Source organism: Orycteropus afer, unplaced genomic scaffold (assembly GCF_000298275.1).
Source record: "Orycteropus afer afer isolate SDZICR_OR568_19922 unplaced genomic scaffold, OryAfe1.0 scaffold00924, whole genome shotgun sequence".
NCBI lineage: Eukaryota > Metazoa > Chordata > Mammalia > Tubulidentata > Orycteropodidae > Orycteropus > Orycteropus afer.
In genome coordinates, this window is record NW_006922511.1 from 328,526 (window position 1) to 335,202 (window position 6,677).

At 42.5% G+C, this 6,677-nt stretch overlaps 1 protein-coding gene across 1 annotated transcript in view; it reads left to right on the top strand.

The window, feature by feature from the left end:
* The window catches only part of PHEX (phosphate regulating endopeptidase homolog X-linked), a 361,355-nt gene that overhangs the window by 297,657 nt on the left and 57,021 nt on the right, over window positions 1–6,677 (top strand). The window lies entirely within an intron of this gene.

Here is a 6,677-nt window from a genome sequence, read left to right on the forward strand (position 1 = left end):
CCAGCCACTCCTCAGAAGGAAGGTTGGGCAATCTACTTCTGTAGTGATACTGCCTCAGAAATGCAAGGAAGGGTCGCTATGAGTCGGATCCGACTCTATGGCACATAACAACAATAACAACATGGCTTTTCTAGCCATAAGTCTTTGTAAACTCCCTGGTGGAATTTGTTGTGAGCAACTGAGGAGTTCCTGATTGTAAAAGTTATCCACCTGGGGTATTTCTGTTCAGAGTGGCACAAAGCAGTGTTCTGGGAAGTTCGCTCTCTCTCAGGTGCTTAGAATTCCAATGTTATGATTGGTTAGTTTGGCCACTCTGCCAGGCTCAAAAGGAGGCCTCCTAGGGGCAGAAGTCTCTCTGACTGCTCTCTGAGAAAGACATGCTGCTTAGAGAAGCACACTCCTGAGAAACACGCACTGCTGAGAAAGAGACACCAAGATACATGTGTTGCTGAGAAAGAGTCAACAAGAATCATGTGCTGCTGGGAGAGAGACTGAGAGAGATTGTTAGCTGAGAGATGGCAGGCTGAAAGAGACTGAGCATACTTCCTGAATTTGAACTACATCTGGTGCTTCCCTAATAATCCCCGTTATCTGTGAGTTCTGTGTGGCCACTGCAGCGAATTATCTAACCTAGCAGAGAAGTGGTGGGTGTTGTGGGAGGAACAGTTGGTGTAAGAGCTGGAGGGAGGCAGCATGTCTGGCCTCACAGGAATAGGCCTTGGGCTATTGATGGTGATTATGTCTTCCTTTTGTGGGGTTAGAGGAGGTCAGAAGATGTGGCCTCTCTGCCCCTTTAGCAACTGGTCTGTTGTGTCTGAGACATTGTGACATTTTTATGTTTACATTCACTTGGTGATTTTGTTGGAGTGATTCACCCAACATTTTTGTTTTCTTTGGATGTATCTGAGTAAGCAGGGTACTGTGTTCCTCTACTTGCTAGGTGGCATCACTTATCCACTCACCACCTGTCTCCTTTCCTGTGGTCAGTCTTTTGTATGTCTGTGATTTTTTTGGCAAGCGGTGCTTGTTCTTATGTCCCTGGAATCTGAACAAGAATACTGTCATTTTAAGTATCCAAAATGTTGACCACTTGTAAGCATTCAAAATGGCTGCACCCAGCTACTGCTCATAAAAATTCTAAACGTCTGTTCCCTCAGACAGCCACAGTCCACATCTTGGTTTTTCTCCTTTGCTGTTTCCCTTTTCACTCATCAGCTACCTGTGCAGTATTCCATGTGGCCCTTTTTGAGCATGGCTGATTTTTAGGTTAATTTTCAGGTTCTAGCACCACTTGGAAATATTCAGGCTGCCGTGTTGTCAGGACAGCTGACAGTCTACAGCTCTGTTTGTCTCCTTTCTCACTGTTTTCTTTCAGGTTCCTCTGTTAGTTGGTGTTTAATCTGCTTCTGTATCCTTCCTTTCAAAACGCAGTGCTCTAAGATGGTGAGTGGATAAGTGATGCCACCTAGCAAGTCGAGGAACACAGTACCCTGCTTACTCAGATACATCCAAAGAAAACAAAAATGTTGGGTGAATCACTCCAACAAAATCACCAAGTGAATGTAAACATAAAAATGTCACAATGTCTCAGACACAACAGACCAGTGTCAGTTGGTTTCTCTTTTCTTTGTTGAAGAGGGTCTGTGTAGCTTTTCTGCCTATTCTGCCATCTTACCAGAAGTCCTCCCACCCCAAGCAATCTGTTTTTATAAAATTTTAACCATTGAACTTGCCTTGCAAGATGCTGAAGTTTGAGAACCACTGAGCTATGAAAATCAGCAAATGTTGAAGAGATCAAACTTGATTGGGTAAAGGTGGGATGAACAATTTACCCTTGTTTGCCTAGGACTTTTCTGGTTTTAGGATTAAAAGTCCTGCATCCATAGAAGCCCTGCAGTTTTGGGCGCACCAGAACAGCTAATTACCCAAGTAAAGGAGGAAGGTTCTTTTTGTTTCAGCCTGCGGGTAATTATGGAAGAAAAGAATAGAAGGGCCAGAAGATCAGGTTTCAAGATGGAGGACAGATTTTAGAAGCTTGTTTCTGCTTCTCAGTTCTAGGCTAATATATGTAGTGGCAGGAGGTTACCTGCAGGAAACCAGCAGATGGCTAAGGAATCTTGCTGAATCCCTTGACATGAGTCACAGCTGTTAGAATTCTGTACTTTCTGGAATGGGGAAGGTTGGCATTCACCAAGCCTTTGCAAGATGCCAAATTGAAAAAAAAAAAAAAAAAAACATTATTAATCTTAGTAGCAGTGACAGTGAAATCTCTTTATAGCAAAACAAAACAAATTAAAAAAAACAAAAACAAAAGTGCTTTGTAATTGTAGCAATTTCTGTGTCCCAAATGATGGTCCCTATGTTCTAGAAGTATGGTATCCAGCTTATCTGATTATAGGAACTAATCCTAAATGAGATGTAACACTCTCTTTTAAAGTTCACATTCATCCTAGAATTTCTAAGACAATTTCAATTAAAAAGTCATAATTTATACACCACATAAGATTTCATGTTCCCAAGTATTAGTTTGTAAAAATATAATAAAAGTATCTAATTGTATTTTATATGCCTGGAGTTGAAGAGAGAATGAGAGAAGAAATCTGTTTGTGTGCTTTGAAGTTGTCTGTTTTCTCTGAGACATTGTAGATTTATTGTATTAACTTGTAGATTGTATGTTGCTTTGCTTCACCTGCTTTTTTGTTTTGTTCTGTTTTAATATATCTGGGCAACAGGGCAGTCCTGTTACTCTGGTAGCAAGTTTAGCAGTACTGAGGCACTTACCACCTGTCTCTGGGTAGACTTAGTAGCAGGTCAGAGTGTGGGCATGTATCTCTGATCACTGATCATGCAGAGCATCTGAGGGCAAGCTGGGTGGGTGTTGTCCACCATCTGTCATTGGTCCAGTAGTGCTGAAGTGGGTGGTGACACTTGCTCAGGGAGTAGGGCAGCAGGTGTGGGTGGGTGTGTTTGGGTGGGTCACTGGCTCCCAAGTCTCTGGTTGCCTGATCACTGATGTGGGTGCTCATGCAGTTGTAGGCAAGTGGAGCCAATTATCTGATTCCTGCTGGGATCAGAACACTGCTTGCAATAATTTGAAATGGTTGCTGTAGCCAACAAACACATGAGAAATTGTTCACGATCATTAATCGTTAGAGAGATGCAAATCAAAACAACATCTCACCCCAACAATAATAGCAAAGTTCAACAGGTCAGAAAGTAACAAATGCTGGCAAGGTTGTGGAGAGATTGGAACTCTTGTACACTGCTGGTGGGATTGTAAAATGTTACAACCGTTGTGGCCAACAGTATGGTGTTTCCTTAAAAAACTGAAAATAGAAGTGCCATTTGACCCAGCAATTCCATTACTAGGAATATATCGTAAAGACGTGAAAGATAGAGCACAAACAGACATATATGCACCTATGTTCATCGCAGCACAATTCACCATAGCAAAGAGATGGAAACCACCTAAATGCCTATCAGCGGATGAGTGGATAACCAAATTATGGTATCTCTACACAATAGAATACTATGCCACATTAAAGGACAATGAGGGATATGTGAATCATCTCACAATGTGGATGAACCTGGAGGACATTATGCTGAGTAAAATAAGTCAATTGCAGAAGGACAAGTAGTGTATCAGCTCATTACTGTAAAAAGACAGAGTTTGCTTGGGAAATGGAACTCGCCTAGTAGGTTACTGGGATGGGGAGGGAAGAGGAGGGATTAATTTCAGGCTAGTTGGGGCCTATACACTGACATGGGTAAGGGGAAGGATATACAGGAAGGATATATGACCACCATGATAACATTAGGAAATGGGAGGACACCAAATTGTGATAGATGACAGATGTGAATACCAAGCAATGTGTCCACGATACCGCATTGCCATTAATAGCAAACACTAGTCTATACAGATAAACACATAAACACCTGAGATGATCAGATGGGAGTCAGTGAACATAAGTATACTCTAGATCAAAGATAGATTCAGCTGAGGCTAATCTTGCACAGACACCAGTGATACAAAATACCTGCAGTCCTTACAGAAACAACAGAAGACAGACACATAGTAATCCCTCACAGACAACTAGACACTATGGGAGAGAGATCCAATAGATCTACTGCCTCAGGACCATAGTACTGGGGGACATCAGACTCAATTGCCATAACAAAATACATAAAAGCATTGTTCCACATCCTACATTGGCGAGTAGCGACTGGGATCTTAAAAGCTTTCAAGCGGCCATCTAAGGTGTAGCTAACTGTCTAGCTTCAGAAGTGAAGGAGAACACACACACACACACACACAAAATAAGAGGGGGGCATTTAGAAGCAATAAGCCCTAGGACACGATGGACCTTGAGACCAGAAGAAGTAGCTGGTGCCCGTCTGCCAATGCCAACTACTCAGGAAAGGATCAAATCTGGAGATCCTGTATAGAGTGGGAGGGAAAACGTGGAACAAAACCCGAAAACTCAATAATGACCAGAATTACTGGTCAGATGAAATCTGGTGAGACTCCCAATACTATGACCCTGGAATACATTCTGTGCCCGGTGGGCTCCCAGCTCAGTGGTTAGTATGTACATGCAGACCACTCAATGCAGGATGATGCACCCACATACTCTATGGTAATGCATTCCTTAGGGCAATAGACAATGGGACACCAGAGGTCCAACATTCAAACTGAGGAAATGCAGGACAAACAGGAGTGCATTAATATGAGGGGCACAGAGGGAGGGTTACAGGGTAGGGAGGGAAAGAGACTGGGTTAGGATTGGACATGGCGAATGGAGAATGAAACTAAATGTACGCGCTACGTTGAATGTAAAACAAGCTCTTTAAAAAAATGGTTGCTCTGTGTTGGTTAGTAGTTTACTGCTTCTCTTTCACTGTTTTTGTTTAGTCTATTCCTTGCATCAGTATTTGATCTGCTTCTTTATCCTTTCCTTTGAAGCTCTGGGATCCAGGATTGCCCTCCATAGATGTTTTCCTTGTTTTCTTGAGTCTTTGTTGTACAGAGCCTGAATAATATAGCTGCCTAGTCTGCCATCTTGGACCTGGAACCAATAAATACTGAAACAAAAAATCTGATTTATAGATCAGTCAAGTTTAATTTAAGCAATTTCTTATTTTCTGTAACCCATGGTTCTGTTTGCATATTCGAATCACTTGGGAAGGCTTTATAAAATACTGATATTCGGGGTCCATCCCAGAGATTCAAGCTTGGAGGCTGCTTTTCGCTTGGGGGCAGTTCTATTTTAAGAGCAGGGCCTGAGGTAGGTGGAGCTGGGGCTGGGGGCTGCTTTTCACTTGGGGGCAGCTCTGCATTAATGCCGGGACCTGAGGTAAGTGGGTCTGGGGCTTGCAGGCTGCTTTTCACTTGGGGGGAGTGTTGTTGTTAGGTGCTGTTGAGTTGTCTTTGACTCATAGTTACCTCATGTACAGCAGAAAAACACTGCCCAGTCCCATGCCTGCCCCACGATCATTGCTTTACCTCAGCCCATCTTTGCAGCCACTGTGTCAGCCCATCTCATTGAAGGCCTTCCCATTTTTCGTTGCCTCTCCACTTTGCCAAGCATGATATCCTTCTCCAGGGAATGGTCTCTTCTTACAAAATGACCAAAGTAGGTGAGACGAAGTCTGGCCATTCTCGTTTCCAAGGAACATTCCAGCTGTCCTTCTTGCAGGGAAGATTTGTTAGTTCTTTTAACAGTCCATGGTATTTTCAGCATTTTTCTCCAACACCACAACTCAAAACCATGGACTCTTCTTCGCTCTTTATTTTTCATTGTCCAGCTCTCACACACATATGAGGTGATTAAAAATACCATGGCTTGGGTTAGGCGCACCTTAGTCTTCAAGGAAACACCTTTGCTCTTCAGCACTTGAAAGAGGTCCTTTGCAGCAGATTTGCCCAATGCTATACAACATCTCTTCAGAAGCAAGGTTGGGCAATCTACTTCTGTAGTGATACTGCCTCGGCAGCCCAAGGAGGGGTCCCTATGAGTCGGGTCCAACTCAATGGCACATAACAACAACAACAACAACATATGACATCTGATATCTTGACTGCTGCTTCCATTGGTGTTAATTGTAGAACCAAGTAATATGAAGTCTTTTGACAACTTCAGTCTTTTCTCCATTTATCGTGATGCTGCTTATTGGTCCCGTTGTGAGGATTTTTGTTTTCTTCATATTGACGTGCAATCCATACTTCAGATGGTAGTCTTCAGTCTTCATCAGTAAGTGTTTCAAGTCATCCTCACTTTCAGCGAGTGTTATCTGTGTATCACAGTTGTTAATGAGTCTTCCTCCAATCCTGATGCCATGTTCTTCTTCGTAAATTCCAGCTTCTCAGATTATTTGTTAAGCATAAAGATTGAATAAGTATGGTGAAAAGATACAACACTGATGCACTCCCTTCTTGATCTTAAACCATGCAGTGTCCCCTTGTTCTACCCCAACCACAGCCTCCTTGTCTATGTACAAGTGCCTCATGAGCACAATTAAGTGTTCTAGAATGCCCATTCTTCTCAATGTTATCCATAATTTGTTATGATCCACAGAATTGAATGCCTTTGCATTCAATAAAATGCAAGTAAACATCTTTCTGGTATTCTTTGCTTTGAGCCAAGATCCATCTGACATCAGCAATGATATCCCTCGTT